General features: G+C 39.7%; 1 protein-coding gene across 2 annotated transcripts in view; it reads left to right on the plus strand.

Moving 5' to 3' along the window:
- The window catches only part of LOC135502517 (hemicentin-2-like), an 82,205-nt gene that overhangs the window by 2,354 nt on the left and 62,259 nt on the right, over positions 1-17,592 (plus strand). The window lies entirely within an intron of this gene.

Consider the following 17,592-nt stretch of genomic DNA (forward strand, 5'->3'; position numbering starts at 1 on the left):
ATAATAAATTCATACTTCTCGGCGTTTCTAAAATAAGATTCCTGGCGAAGTATAAATCAATATATATCATCCGTTTTCTTGGCCATCAACGGTCAATGACGGGCCAATATTAATCTCTAGCAAAATGTTGATTATCAAATCCATATTTCTCGGCGTTTCTTATATCAGGTTCCTCGCAAAATATTAATCAATATCATCCGATATGTTAATCAATATCTCGAAGTATTTAAGCAACGTCCAACTGCACCAAGGTTTCTTCTTCTGTTCTACTTTTCAAACGTGATACTTCACTTGGTTCTTCCTTTCCTTACGTACAACTGCAACCTACAACGCACAACTTTTACCTTTCTCTCTCGGTTGTAATGCGGAACAAGTATTTCGAATAAACTGTTGTCGCGTATATTCGGCTGTTGACTTTACTCAGTTACTCAGTTCAGACCACACACACACGGGACGATCTCGGGCCTTCTCACTGCGATCTCTCAATTGTCTAGTCACCCCAACCATCAAACTTCACCAGGACTCACTGGATCGTATCTTCAGGATAGCCCCTCATAACGAGTCCGACGGAAGTCGTTTACTCAATCATCCCACTCGATCAGGACCCCCGCCCAACACATGTCCTGGACAGCTCGTCTGACCATATCCGGGTCATTGCGCAAATCACCAACTTCTTGTCGAATACGGCCCTGCAAATCGTCAAGATCCCGGGGAGGAGTTGTGAACACTTTGTTTTTAAATGTCCCCAAAGGAAATGAAAACATGGTTTTTGGTTGCTTCAATTTGTTCTCCTATGATCGCCCAGTGCGCCTCCTGCAAGAATTCCCCCTGTTGCGGTTGAGGCTGATACCATGCTCTCGATATTTTTTAACATTCGCCCACCGACAGATGGTTTCGGCTGATGGAGGCTCTCGTGGTGGGAAACGTTGCCTAAAAGCAACCTTGCAACATGTGATTATTTCCTAAAAAGACCAAACCTCCATCTTAACTAATTCCTGTTTTATCGCACTTGACGTGAATTTGCTAGTAGGTATTTCTAGATGATAGGGAGCTCTTGAGAGATGGGTTATATGGTTAGAGTCGAGTGAGTGTGTGTATACCGTCAACGAAAAAAACTTGACCCGGTTGGCCGGAACCAGAAAACCTCCGAGCCCAGGTGACATTTTTGCACGCGAATCGTATACGCCAATGCTCAGCAATTTACCTGGGGAGAGATTTTCTTTTTCCAAAACAATTCAGCGGGACGCGATGATGTTTACGCAGAGTAGCCGCTGTTCGGTTGGAGATTTCGTCAAAACAGGGCCGAATCAAAGTGTGACGATACCCTGGGGCGAATCGAAATGCATTAAACAACAATCTGCATCGCTGCCAGAGATTATTTTTCTCTTTCCGCGAAGAAATCGTGCTTTGAAAAGGCAAAATTCCGCAAAAGATTTTCAGTCTGCTAACTTTTCCGCAGTACGCATGCGTACCAACATGATCGGTCCGGGGCTGCCCGTTTCGACGACGATTTCGTCAATATCATGGGGTGTGGTATTAAAGATGTCGACGGTCTGGTCCCATTTATAATGCAATAATCTTGAAAGTACATTGGTCTCAATATCTATTTCCCCGTTTCCATGACAAAATCCTACCGTGAAACCTGAAACCACTCGTCCACAACACTAGCCATTTCAATTTTCCGTAGAAAGCGCATGCGCACTAACTCAAACGCACGTGCTACCCTCAGGTCTCACTAGCCGCTGCGGAGGCCAGGCCTACCTCCCTCCAAAAATGACACGACGTCATTTCATCCATACCCCTGTTCCAGCGGCTGTAGACTTGGCAGTACCTTACTCTCACACAAACCTATACATTTCTGAATAGCTTGTCTCTTGTAGAATACAATGTAATACACTGTATTCTGATCAGATGTCATCTGACCAAGTTTCAACGTCGTCTAGACATACAGTCATGCATAGACTGATGTAGCACAATGCATGAGACTGATGTATAACGCAAATTTGAAAAATTTCACCTCTATGCCTTAAAACTTCAAGATTAACACCTGATCACCACTGGCTAGTGAGACCTCAAACTATTCAGGACAGGGGGGGGGGGGGGGGGGGGGGGGGGGTCGGCTAAGGTATTTTTGAATATAAATCTTACACTTGGGTCTTGGGATCATTATGCTTATCTCCGGGCACAAGTACCTATCTCATGTTGTGTTTAGTTTCCTTCCCACATTCTCCCCACCTATTTTCTATACTGCGACAGCGTCTATTGGGTCAACTGCCATCATGGCATCATCCTAACTATATCCCCCCTCTCCCAACCACCAACTACTCGCCATCATTGACATTGTGTGCTAGCCAACTGCTTCTTCGGTCAACTGCTATGATGGCATCATCCTAACCATATACCCCCCCCCCCCACCCGAGTCTTCTCGCTCACCAGCCCTATTAACGAAGAGCTCCCTATCAAGGCCCGAGCCGTCCTCTTATTAGATCTAACACATCTGTAAATAGGTTAATATTGGTGGAGCTGTCCTAAACAAGCAGTGAAGTCAGTGTTTGTGCAGCCCTACGCCCGGTTAAGGGTACAAATTGCGCTTATATTTACCATATCTGTCTGTGAGATTGGATAATATAATTGAATGAGGTTTTTAGCAGAAAATGGTATATTAAAGTAATAGTCTATAGTCGGCTTTTTATTGCAGTATGTTTGTTATTCTTCTGGTTTATCAGTTAATCAAGCGCTATCAGCGTGACGTCGGAAAAATCGATATCAGCACCAGGACGTCAAGGGGTAGATCCTATGGCAAGCCGTTCGTCCAATAATTAAGAAAACCTAGTTTTCTTTTAAAAAACCTGTTTTTTTAACAAGATAACTTGGTTTTTTAAATCAACCTATGCTTCTTCGAAGAAAACCTAGTTTCGTGAAAGAAAACATGGTTTTCTTGAAGAAAACTATGTTTTTTAAGAAGAAAACCAGGTTTTCTTCAATAAAACTATGTTTTCTTAATTATTGGACGAACGGCTTGCCATAAGATCCTAGCTCCAGGAAACGCCTTAGGTCTCGTTAGGGAGTTTTTCCCAAATGTACTCAATGATGACGTGCCCCATTAACAGGACGTAACATCTATTTTTAAATGCGTTTCCAAAGTGATTGCATGAGGACAACTCATTTGTGTCGTATATCACTGGAAACGTCCAATTCCCCTGATTCTGCAGGATGTTAAATCGAGCATTGTATTTCTTTAAATAAATCATAAGCATCGCATTTTCTCCTAGCTCTGTTCACCATCCCATGTGGATGTTTTGCCAATTTAACCGGACAATCATTTCTTCCTGCATAATTCTTACAGTGACCATTTTCCCGTGAAAGACAGTTGCTTACGCTACACATAAATAAAAAAATATTGGGGGTGAACCATTGAACTTTTGAGATATGTTGAATTTTGCACAAATCAGCGAAAAACGCACCAACTGGCACTGGACGGCATTTCAACAGGGGGCTGACGCACATCCCAAGTTCAGTGTACATATATGTCGGCAACAACAGTAAATCGCGTAGTTTCTTGTAAGACGCCTATTGAGTAGCGCTCCAGATTTCAGAAACTCCAAAAAAACATGTCTTTGCCATAACAACTGCTAAATCAACACTGGCGTACTGTGAGGACCAAGAAATCAATGATCTTTTAGAAACTACGGTTGGCCGTGCATGAATACAAAAAAGTCCCTAATGAGACCTTACTAGTGCATCGTTCCACGTGGAAAGAGTCGATGCGTGGAGAGCTAACTCGGGTCAAATCGGAGTCAACATCGGAAAAGCGCGATAATTCAGTCAGATTTTGAATTTTTCCCTTTTTTGTGCAATCTGTTGATGGAAACTACTTATGTAAAATAGGAGGTGACTGGGCAGCCCGCAGCTGGGTTATATTGCCCTTAATAATGCCAATGGTCCTCTAAGGCTGCCAGAAAGTTATGCAAAATCACTGAATGTAAAACACATTGAAACTTGTATCAAACACATCAGACAGACACATTTAATGCATGGGATCGACATTATCACATTCAAGCACCAAAGATCAATTAGTAAATTGCAACATTTACGGCATTTTGTTCCGACATTCTTGCCGCGTAATGTCCAAAAACTAACTTTTTTGTTATATTTTCTTTTCGTTCTTTTTCACAATGTATCGGTGAACTATGATGCAACAAAGTTTTTTTCGCTTTTATTAGAACATTTCTGCTAAATTCTTTAATTTTAAGATTAAGTTTATTCCCTGCAGGTAATTGCTTATGTGAAACAGCTGGCGACCTTTGAGAACTCCCCATATGGTCATGGTTCAATTACAATAATATGCAGAGGGTTGTTCAAGGGCTGTGTGTTGCAACTGATTCCCAAAGAAACCTAACATGCAATGATTCAACCGGATTTAAATTTTGGATAGGCTCACAAAAGAGGAAAGTATTCACTTAGAAACCCATCGAATTTAGTCATGTTCACAATAGGATATCTGTTGTGGGTTGATTTAACTGTATTTGCATGTCCCATTGGTCAACTCGAGCTCATACTTGAAGAATGCGGGTCTAACCCTAACCCTAACCCAACACAGATATATGATCAACTACATTTTTCATACTCTGCTGAAAACCGCATTTAAAATATTTTTTTTTATCTCTGTGATGGCTTTTTAAACACAGTGGACATTTACTTTCTTGTAGGACTGTACACCAGAAAAGGAAGATGTGATAACAAGCACTTGGCTCCAAGTGTTTCAAAACGTGACTAAAATGCAGTTATAGCTGGCATACGGTCCGCTATGGTTACATGTGGACACGGTCATGACCGTCCACTATGTTTAGTGGTGTTACCACAGCGGACAGTCACACAGGTGCACACAGGTAACCGTAGCCGTCAATTCTTCCATTTTAAGTCACTTTATAGAACACTTATTATCAAGTGCTCGTAATCACATCTTCTATTCTGGTTTAAATGCTACACAACACAGCCCGTGCAACAATCTCGACAACTAAATCAATTATGGTAAAAAAGCGCAAATTGTGCCATTGACTTGGCATAGAGCTACAAAAACACTGATTTATCTGCTTATTCAGGACAGCTTCATCAATATAAACATATTAGCTGGTGTGTTTAAGCTATCATCTAGAAATCAGGACAGCCAGCAAATCTATGTAGAGCGCCACAGAACAGGAAAAATTTGCGGTTGACTCTGTCTGTGCTCTCAATATGAACTTTGATGCCTGTGTTTTCTTCATGGCCGTTTCTGCATTCATTCCTTCGACATGCCGGTAATTTAGACTGCCAATGAAGCTTGGCCTGAATTTCATGACTATAAGTCTAATATTGACATCGTTGAACAGAACGAGTGTGGATCAACGGCCCCATAACCTGCCAACCAACATGATGATTACGTCTATGGCTGGCACAATCGGACAAAATTCAGAATTATGCCACGGCATAAATCGGAATTGTGGTGCACCATAAATCGACCAATCAAAACCTCGCATCTCGTGAATTATGCCGCAGCATAAATAGGAATTGTGGACGGAAGTGTCATTTATGGAGGACGAAAGTAAATCGGAATTGTGGTGCACCATAAATCAACCAATCAAAACATCGGATCTCGTGAATTATGCCGCGGCATAATTAGGAATTGTGGACGGAAGTGCAATTCATGCCGCACCATAAATAAAACGATTGCCACTTTATGATTGGTCGAATTATGCCACACCACAATTCCTATTTATGCCGTGGCATAATTCTGAATTCTACCGCGGCATAAAGCACGAGATCCGATGTTTTGATTGGTTGATTTATGGTGTACAACTCTTTCCTATTTATGCCGTGGCATAATTCTGAATTTTGTCCACTCGCGCCAGCCATATACGTCCATTGACGATCTCGTGCCTGTTGTCTCAGTGCGGACGTAAATGAAAGCATCGAGTGGAAAAACCTACAGCCCGAGATTGCTATTTTGCGAGTTTGCAGAGGGAATTTCTATGAATATACCGGGTATACTTTTGAAAAATAAGTATTTTTAATTCTTGATCGCGTTCAAGAATTTTTGTTCTTCCCCCACAAAGCAGTTTTCCCTGAAAATTCCAAAAATCTTGACTTCACCGATCGAAACCATACTAGAAACGGCCGACCAAAAATATTTCGATATGATATAAAAAATGGATTGCCTTCCTGTCGGGTGATTTAATGAATGTCACGCCCAAGTGTGCTTTCCATACGCATCGTCAACCCCCCCCCCCCCCCCCCCCCCCCAACACTTCATGTGTATGTGCATGTAATACTTGTGAACGATTCCTTAGCAACCGTACTCACACAACCAGAGAAGCGACAAAGCCGTCAAGTCTCTAGTTTCTAAATATCACAGAGATAAAATAAGGTAATTGAATGCGGCATTGTATATTTTGTTGGTCGTGCATCTAAGCCAAAAAAATGATGGTCATAAAGCACCATTCATAGGCTCATGTGAATTTTTTAAATAGGCACATGAACTAAAAAAGGTGATATTTGGACCTTTTTGGCTCACTGTAGGGAGTCTATTCAATACCATGGTGTCAGTCGTCCATCATTTTTATCTTATTTCAAAAACTATGGCACATTTTTTAAGCAGTGGGACTGTGAACTTGAAACCCCCAGGCCAGGTAACCTTTGACAGAGAATTTCGGTCCGATTTGAACCTTGAATTGGCCACCAGGGGCAAAAACTGAAAAAAGTAAAAAGTGCAATACCTCCCTTTATTTTATTATCATACTGTGTACATTGTATTTACTTATTGAATGCATGCATATTTTACTATATTGTGAAGCGCTATAAAAATGCTTTTAATAATATTAACAGTAATCAATATTATTAATTGAAGGCGTTTAGAAGCAGAGTGGGCTAATCCCATTTTTTTCGAATTTGTGTTATGACCATTCTATGCAGCACTGTGGATGCCCTTTATACATAACAGAGAAGTCTTACCCATAGTATTTCTATGACCAAGGTTTAAAAGATTAACGATATTTTGAAAATGTCTTTGGGGTTTTTATTTACCAAAAATAACTTTTAAAAACTATCACCTCAAAAATAAAGGAAATGGTTTAGCCCAATTTGCTTCTAAACCATTCAGCTATTATCAATGACTTGTTTTTATGGTAGGTACTCCAAGCAAGGATACATCACATATCTGCCCTACGGGTTTTAAATTTGACCTACTTTTCAATATCACATAGGTCAATTGGGATAAATTGGCTGTTTGAGTCAAGGAGGATTCCGCGGTGACGTTACGGCTTTTCCTAGATGGTACTGCAGATTGTAAACAAACTCGATCCACGGCCCAGGGAATATCAAGTCATCAAATAAAGTTAGATATTTCGCATCAAATCAGAGTTATAAGTACTTTTCTGCTATGAAATAAGTCTTCAGACAATTAGTTATCATTTGAATAATGGAAAGTGCTGTTTTGATGGGGAAAAAAAGGGTTTTTACAACCAAATAGCCGGGCACCGATCTTCCAAAATTAGTGATGGTTTCAAAACAGTCTCCCAAATATGGGGCAATCTCTTCAATATCATAATGGGATTTGGAGGTGTGGTTACAGATTTTACAAGTTCGAGACCTGTAGAACCTAAAACTCGCATAGATCCCCATAAACCCCCTCTAGTTGTCGAGTTAGCGCCCCTGTAAGATAATGCATTTTCGGACACTAGAACGAAATCTTCCTGCGGATATCGCGGTTTCGGTGATGATTTAAGGAGAAATTGACTGTTCTTAATGTTGTATGGGACAGAAATGAGTTCATACTTCATGAATACATGAATATTTTATGATATGGGCGGCTTTCTAAGTCAAAACAATAACAAACTCAACTGCATCTCTACCGTGTATCGTGTAGTGCATTGCCTAGTGTATTTTAGCGGATACATTATTTCCAAACTTTGGCCACGCCAAACGTCTTTTTTATTCGTGGAAGTTAATCTGCTCTGTAAATTTTATTTTACACAAGAAGAATTCATACTAGGTATTGCAATATTTCATGTCTATTGGTGTTTATGTGTACAGGAGCGCACCAGACAGTGGGACATGGAGATGTGTTCAGTGCTGGTGCTGTCAGTAGACTGAATCTGATTGGCCATAGCTATCAGTAATATGGGATGTGATCACGTGATGTGACGTCACCGCGGAATCCTCCTTGTGTTTGAGTACAACTATGGAACGTTACCTAATCACTTAAGCTATGAACTTGAAACATGATCACCAATGTCAGATAACCTCCAACGCCGAAATTCGGTTTGATCTGCTTCTCGACTTGGCAACCAGAGGCCAAAACTGAAAAGGTAGAAAGTGCAATATCTTGCTTATAAGCGAATTCATTTCTATCATATTTTTTGAAGGTTCTCCTAGCAAGGATACAACACATGTCGTAAGACTTTTTATTTGACCTACTTTTCAAGGTCAAATAGATCAAATGGCAAAAGTTCCCGTTAGAGTGTAACAATGACACGTTTTTTTACCGCTACGGCTATCACCTTGAAAGTTGGTACACATGACCCTCCAGGTCAGATAACTTCTTACACCGAATTTAGGTCCAATATGATTCTTGACTTTGATCATCAATGACCTATTTTGGGAAGCGCTATTATTTTTCACAGGTTTTCTGGAAATCTGTCGTTTTTAACCAAGTCTGAGAAATATCGGATAAATCAGATGTAAAGTTAGAGAAACCATTGCTAAATCGGAAAAAGCCACCTAGTTGTGTTTAATTTACAGCCTGGTTAACTTTCGAAACATGTTTTGCAGGACAATTGCTGTTCATTATAGAGAGATGTCCTGATTGGAGAGGTCAAATTGAATAAAGGCAACCAATTCGAGACCAATACTAGTGTCCAAGCCAAATACCATCACTCGGGTGTAGTATGATACCTCAGAAATCCCACTCGAGTGGTTTTGTGTATTACCCAACCGATCTATGTATGCATTATTGCGAACTAAAGATATAATTCTTATTTATTCCTTTGCCAGGGCAGGGCTGGTGACCGTCCGTTACGTCATGAACCTCGACTTGTTATTTCGGTATAGCACCAGAGAACTAAATTGCCGACATGTACGCAATGTATAACAAAACCTCTCATTTAAGCTGTGTGCTCTTTTGAGGGAAGGGTTCAAATCCATCGGAAACGAGTTTAATGAAACGGCCAAGGGCCATTGTGCTCACCGTATAGATATTTGGTGGTTAGGAATTCATCCTGGTTAAGAAACATGCTACATGTATATAGTATATATAGGCCTAGGTCAAACCAAAGTCGGTAGGACGTGATCTACCATAAACATATCATCGAAAACAAGTCACTTAATATCATTGAAACAAGTCACTAATAATAAGTGTAATATCACACTTTGTGCCTTTTTTAGTCTTGGCCCCCTTGGTGGCCACGTCGAGAATCGGATCAGACCGAAATTTTATGTCAGAGGTTGTGTGATTTAGGGAGTAATGTGTACAACATTTCAAGTTCATAGCTTCAGCGGTTGAGAAACATGCCCGAGTTACCCTCAAATGGCCAATTTAGGCCATTTGACATCTTCGACCTTAAAAATTAGGTCAAGTCGAAAACCCGTAGGCTATGTGATGTATCCCTGCTCTGAGTACCTACCATAAACATAAAATTGAAAACAAGTCACTATTAAGTGAGATATATCACTTTTTACCTTTTTTCAGTGTTGGCGCCCTGGTGGCCAAGTCGAGAATCAGATCAGACCGAAATTCGGTGTCAAAGGTTATATGATGTATATAGTCATGTGTACCTAATTTTAAGTTCATAGCTTTATCGGTTAAGAAACGTGCCATAGTGACACTCAAACGGACAATTTACGCCATTTGACCTCTGTGGCTCTGAAAATTAGGTCAAATCAAGAACCCGTATGATATGTGATGTATCCTTACTAGGAGAACCTACCATAAATATTTTATCGAAAACAAGTCTCTCATAAGACAGATATCACACTTTTTAGGTTTCCACTTCTGGCCCCCTAGTGGGCAAATCAAGAATCAGATCGGATCGGAATTTATTATCAGAGGTCACCTGACCTGGGGGGTGGTTACAAAGTTTCAAGTTCATAGCCCCAGCGGTTAAGAAACGTGACACTGTTTTTGAAACAGGATACGACGACCCCCCTAGCGAGTGAAAAACGGCAAAATCGGCTGCTCCAAATTCAAAATTTCAAATGTTCGTGATCAACACCAGTTTTAAAATTATATACTCTACACCCTAAAAAACCCACTAAAGTTCCTTAACACTAATTTTATAAAAAAACTCACTAATGAAGGGTTAAAATCAACTTCCCACGCAAAAACGTCAATCCCCAGAGTCACTACAAACGATATCCAATATTGCTAACATTTCCAGGTTACACACATATCAAAATAAATCGAGAAAAAAATCAAAAAACACCCCTCCCTTACTTCAGATATTTCACTAAAAGCCCTGTTCCGATCACCGACAATAATATACACCCACCCACCTTCCCAACACATACCCACTCTCTGTTCATTGAAACCACCATCTCTAAAAATAACGGAGATAGATCAATACATCAGCATTCAGCATAGGGCTTGTAAACATAAGGTAGTGGGCGAATGTCAGTCATTTTTGTCTTATAGGAGAATTATGCTCTACTTCTGAGTCATGGATATAAACCATTGCAAGCATGATCTGGGGTCATTTTTATGATCCAACATTACCAAGTGAGGTATTGTTTCACCAACAGTGGTGTTATTTTATTCCATAAGGAGTATAGATGGGGCTTTATTCAATGTTTTGTTTTCCCTCGGGCGTTCCAACGGGAGTTTGCTCTCCACACCCTGCCCCTGCTGAAACCACTGGAACTACTGTCTGCTTTTTAATTGGAGAAAACCTTGAAGAAAACCTTGGGGCAAACCTTTGTCTCCATAAAAATATTCCTGCAATGAATGTAAAAGGTATTGCCAACGGTAGGTGATAAAGCTTGGAACCAGTAAAACCTTGGAACCAGTGATAAACCTTGGAATCAGTCCTAAAAATGCATAAAAACATGAAATAATGCCATTTGAACCTAAGGTGATTACGAATCAATATTTGGAGCTTATTTTTACATGATCAGATCGGAATTTGACGGTTGTTTAGAAATCAGTCGCATATCAGATTCAATAATCTATATTTTTAGAACAACCCAGTCATACCTCGCCCCAGTGTACATTACTGATCTCCCAAATATAGGCATGCGCGTCACGACACGCCCACCACACACGCATAACATAGACCAATCAGCGCTCCGCTTACTACGCCACCACACGGGGCCTATTTGAACTACGGAGCGGTGTGATCATACAGGTTGATACAGAGAAGGTTGACTATATCGTGCAGTACCGGCTGGCACTTATCCGTAGAAACGTAGATGAATGTTTATTACCGAAGGTTTTAGCCGGGTTTGGAGATGAAAAATGTGAATAAATTCCTTCGCTGTGAGCGCTTTCGTACATATGCATGTACACATCGAGGGATGTAGAGATATTTTCGTGATGTAACCAGTTCGAAGCGGACACATTTTTTAGTGATTCCCGTGTGCATGTTTGTCATATCCACTGAGCTTTATCAGAGCATTATATATACACAAATGATTATTCTAATAAAAACGTTTTATTTTAACATATGGAATACAAAACAATCACAAAAGCTTACTGTTGCTTTCATCGAAGAGCAATAATTATATATTTGCAAATGGCGGCCCGTCATGAATATAAGTTTATTTTATAACGACAACAACACATTTCCAACGCATTCAATAATGATATCATCCTCCACAAAAAGGTTGATTATGGAACTACTGGCAAATTGCTATCAATAAAGTCAGCTGGGACGAGATTGGCAGTTGGGAGGGTATAAATCGTGGAAGTGTCGTGGTTCGCTAACGGGTCCTTGTTCTCCCTCGGAACGATAGAAGATCCGAGGTGAACATCAGCAGTAATATATACTCTTGACTTCAATCTTCCGATATCAAGGTCACTTTAATAGACGAATCGGGAATTGAGTCGGTACACTAGGCCTCAAAGACGGGATTCCGATCCGTCCGCCTGGCTATCGCTCTCCATACTCCCTTTTAACTTACATGGCAATATTGCAATATTTGCGTACCAGTATCTTGCTGAGAATGTGATGGTGTGCGGAAAATGTCATAGATTGATCTACAGTATTTCTTTGAAGACAACGTTCCGTGTTATGGTTTTGTCCTATCGTAGTCCTTGGTTGCTGTTGTTGTCGACTTTGACGTATATGTTGTTGAATGCCCTAGCACCGGAGAAGGCGACATAGAGTTGGCCATGTGAGAAGACCGGGGCGGACAGGTATATGCCTAGTCTATTGAATGTTTTTCATTGGGCCTTGCTGATTGTAATCAAGTAGGCAACGCGCACTGGGAACTGTATTCGTTGTAGGGTGAACGGCAAGTTGGCGTCGGACGGCGCAAGTCTAATCCTGGGTATGAGTGCCCTAACTGCTGAAAACAGCTCTGAGGCTGCCTGGCAGGTCAAGTAGCTTACATATTTTCCTCATAGGTAGCAGCACTTGCTGATATTCATAGGGCAAAATTCACGAAAAACAGCATATTCCGATGAAAATTTGGGTTCGAAATATAGCGGATCGTCTTCGGGACGTCCAAATACCCCTAAATAACCCTCAACTTGGCCAATTCATTCAGTGGTTTCAGAGGAGATAGAGCAAATTACTCTCCAGACATCTCCAGTAATAATATATAGATTATCAAACCTTACACAAGTCAAAATGCAGGTCTCGGTGATATAATGATTGGAAGTGACTATTTGGCAAGCCCGGCTCACCAAACAGCGCCTTTTTTCTGCCCTAGATGGAGAGCCGAACTCATGCATATTCAACCATCCAGGAGCTCATTATTATTCGTGGCAACACGGTCAGCAACACTGGAGTTACAGTGAAACGCCTTAGAAATGCACACTAATGCATTTAACATGCTTATCAGTTAAATCACGTTTATGACTTTTTTTGTAAATCCATACAGTCATGTACATGTGCTTCTTCATGGATTATTGACCAAAACCCGAGTTTAGTAACAGAAATTGAATCGAGAGCGGGAAGTCGGCCATTGTTAAATATGCGCATATAAATTCGAATATGACGTCACTGCTCTCTGATTGGCCAACATGTTGTAACCTCTCCGGCTCGCCAAAGAGGGTAGTATTTTTGCCCTGTTTGGCAAGCCCGGCTTGCCGAACAGGCTTTTTAGTGCTGTTTGGCAAGCGGCTCTCCAAACATGACAAAAAAAGATGCCTGTTCGGCGAGCGGCTTGCCAAATAGACCCGGCCATAATGATTAAGGCCTATGATCACTTCTTATCAGAGCTGGGCTCTACAACAGAAGGAACGCGCCCGATTTCACGCGGTACTTGCACAGTGATTCCACGGTTTAGTACTGACTATTCCAAGGTTTATCATTGGTCACATGGTTTCACTGATTCCAAGCTTTATCAACTACCATTGCTCACAAATAATTAAATGAGCTTTTTAACATACTTCGTACTATCTTCTTCATAACCTCCCCCCCCCCCCCCCCCCCCCGGGTTATACCTTTAGAAGTTGGAGCTGGAGTTCCCGTTGGTGATAATTTTTCGAGTGATACGATCCATTTTTTTTTTTTTATCTCACTGGAACGTTTTCCTAATTCACGAGAGAATATATGTATTGTGGTGGTAGGAATCTAGGTAATTCTAAGCTATTTTAACAAAAGCCCTTACAGGCCTTTTTGTCTCAAATTAGCTTAGAAACCCCTAAGAACCAGACACCACAATACATATATTCTATCATTCATTAGATTCCCAGTGAAGCGTTGCAATGAAATGGTCAGTGAAGCGTTGCAGTGAAATGGTAAGGGAATACTAGAGTTCAATGGGTTAATGTAATCATGACTTACTGTATTCCAACAGAAAGTACACGTCAATAGCTTTCCAAGGATACATCATTGCAAATATCCGTTAAAAACTAGCAGAGAAATGAACCCTTGAAGTTCGCACATCTTGACAGTCCCAGCGTATTCCAATAAATGCTGTAGGCCTACAAGACAGCTGTTACAGTGATTAATCATTGTTGCTTGAATCTATTGATAATATTGTTGACAGAGTCTGCATGTACATGGTAACATATGTTACCAAACAATACTCACGTCCCAAAGTATTACAAAAGGTCTATTGTTCGTTAATGCGTTTATCCGACAGAATTTCGAGACATTATTTAACGACGCAAAAATAATTTTCAGCGCTGAAAATATTTTTCGAAAATTCTGTCGGATAAACGCATTAAGACACAATAGGCCTTTTCATGTCTTTGACAAGCAAAAATAATTAATGACTGCAACATCTGATATGGCCATTGTAATTTGCAAGCACAAATAATTAATGATTGCAACATCTGATATGGTCATTGTACAACTGAATATCACTATGGTTTAAAGGCAAATGTTATTCTGTCCATGGAGACATGATGTTAACGTCACACTTTCTCCATCTGGTGAGATTATTCCATTAAAATAAATGGCCTTTTTACTGTCTTCATTAACCAAAATTCAAGGAAAAAATTCAAGTAAATTAAATGTATTATCCAATAGCAAATCAACATAAAAGTAAATTCACCTATGACTTCTTTAATTTAGAAGTAACTGTTAATACTAATAACTTCTTCCGCCTACAAGAAACTAAGATAACACCTGGGTTTTTGAGCCTGAAAAATAAGAAAGACTGTCTGCTACTGGAAAAGAATCCATTATCGTTTTACCAGAACCAATTTAACATGGCTGTTTGGTTTGCTACAACAGGTTGTGGTATTTCAATAGACGATCACTTGAATCACAGTGACCCATTGTTAAGGTCAATTTACAGGTTTCATGTTTACTATCAAATATTGAAGATCATGAAGAATCTAGAGATACCAATTCCAGGTGAAAGTGATTTTAATGAGACAAACAATAACATTAACCGTAGGAAACTAGGAGGGTTATTGAGTGAATTTGGTTTAAAAGACGAGTACGATTTCTCGGTGTTTGAAAATAACGGTGGTTGGAGGTCATGGAGTGTACCGGATTACAACCCGAACATAACTGATCCCGGATATTACATCAATGATTTTAAAATCAATTTCTTCCTCATGCAAGTTCATGAAAATAGAATGCCACCGATGTTCAGTAAAGACTGGGATGCTGGAATGGCTAATTTCAAATATCCAGATATTTTCATCAAGGATCATGTCAGGAGACACAAGAATGTATTTGATGTAATTACACAAAATGAATGTCAAACCTATCAACAATTCATGATATTTAAATCAAATGGTTTCTCTAATCCTGGAATAGAGAGGTTGAATGATACAATAAGAACATATGTTTACTGTATTCTGGGTGCTCAGGCGTTGACCAGAACACCAATAATTGGAGTACTGGGTACAGAATTGGATGCACAGAAGGAATTTAACAAACTATTAAAGGATTCGATTAATCAACATCCTGATATTCCCACTTCAATTCAAAGATATCAAAAAGCAGTGAGTGACACTCATACAAGACTAGATTATGTAATATCACCAGGATTGTATGTCATAGGATCAAATATGGTACTCGTTATTGGTAAGCTGGATAACTACAATAATAACATTTTAATAGCACCAAAAAATGCTAAACCCGGTAAGAATGACATTAACCACAAAAAGACCTTACCACCACCACTGATGGAAGGAAATAGTTCTAAGAAAATAAGAGTTAAGAGTAGCGTTGGTACATCAATGACGGACTTCGTCCTGAGAGCAAAGCTCGAGACCAGTCATAAACCAAAGAGTAATGTTGATTCACCAAAAACAACTGAAACCTCAAAGAATACTCCTACTACTACTAAACTTGACACCAAAGTTGAGAAGGAGGATGATACTCATGAAACAATTAAATTCATGCTTTACTCAGTTGTTGGTACATTGATTGTTTTTATGGTTAGATAAATAAGTAATTATGGCTGAAGGAGGTGAAAATTATGAAATGAGTGATTACGATCCACAATCATCATCATCATCATCATCATCATCATCAGGAACTTTTGAACAAATTCTAGAAATGAGAAAGGATGATTTAATTAATCAATATATTCACGCAAGATACAACACAGGTGAAATCAATAGAACTTTTCAAGATGACGGCACAACATACAACACAGGAGGTGAATATATCCAAATGGATGAGATAGATCCTAATACAGGTGAAACCAATAGAACTTTTCAAGATGCCGGCACAACATACAACACAGGAGGTGAAAATCTTACTACTGAAACTTCATTCACTAAAACTCCAGAAAGGCCAGGCACAACATACAACACAGGAGGTGAAAATCTTACTGATGAAACTTCATTCACTACAACTCCAGAAAGAGTAAGAGGTATTGTCCCTGAATTGATGGAAAAGGAGTCATTTCTAGATGATAAAGAGGATAAACTTGATACAGCATTGAAAAAAAGTGGTAAATGGAAATATGACCCTAACAAACTAAGTAAACTAGAAACACGTATTTATTTGCACAACGTGGAACCTTACTTCTTTCCTACAAAAGGAGAATTAGCAAACTTTACAGAACAACAAAAGAACAATATGAATAAAATTCCTAATCCTAATGGAGGGAATGCCTTTATCATTCCTTTAATTAAATCAGATGGTAAATTCCTTTCTGAAGGCACATTAAAGACTAAGTTTGGTACTAGATTTGCTAACATGATTAGAGGTATGATTGCACCTGACCAACCAGTAAGTCAACCTACATTAGTAACCCCTGAAACACAGGCAGTAATTAATGTGGTAAACAGTTCAAACAAACCAATAGATAAACTGATAGATTCTAATGATGATGAACTTAAAACACTGGGTTTTACTGAATCTGCCTTGAGAGAACTTAGCGGGTTAAAACAGGCTGGTGATGATCTAGCTACAGTAAAGAGGGATAAGGACATGCAAATACAAGAACTAGAAAATCAACTTCATAACTTAACAAGAGACTATGTAAAGTCTGTAGAAGAAGATTCTAAAGACACGGGGAGTTGAAAAAGCAAATAGATGAACTAAATGACAAATTGCATGAGGAACAGTCAAAGGTATGGAGGTTAGACAATGACAGGGAGTCACAAACTAGAAGAATTAAACGTTTAATTGTTGATGTTCTAAAGAAACCAGATTCAACTATTCCTCTGAAGGACAGAATAAAGTTACTTTTTAAGACGTATGGTGTAACTATTAGCGCCATAATAACAGCTGTTGTAATGACATTTACAACTCTAGGTCTCAGTATTAGTAGTGCTTTAAGTGGTGCCACTAAATCTGTAAAACCAACTCCAGGACCAGGACCATCTCCAGGACCAGACCCAACTCCAGGACCTACACCAGAACCTGGACCAAAACCATCAATACCAGATAAAGTAAAAGAAGGTCTCAAGAAGTTTGCTGAATGGCTAAAAGAACTAGCCAAGAAATCAGCTGCGGCTTTACCGGGAATCATCGGTTCTAT

This window comes from Lineus longissimus, chromosome 18 (genome assembly GCF_910592395.1).
Source record: "Lineus longissimus chromosome 18, tnLinLong1.2, whole genome shotgun sequence".
Classification (NCBI taxonomy): domain Eukaryota; kingdom Metazoa; phylum Nemertea; class Pilidiophora; order Heteronemertea; family Lineidae; genus Lineus; species Lineus longissimus.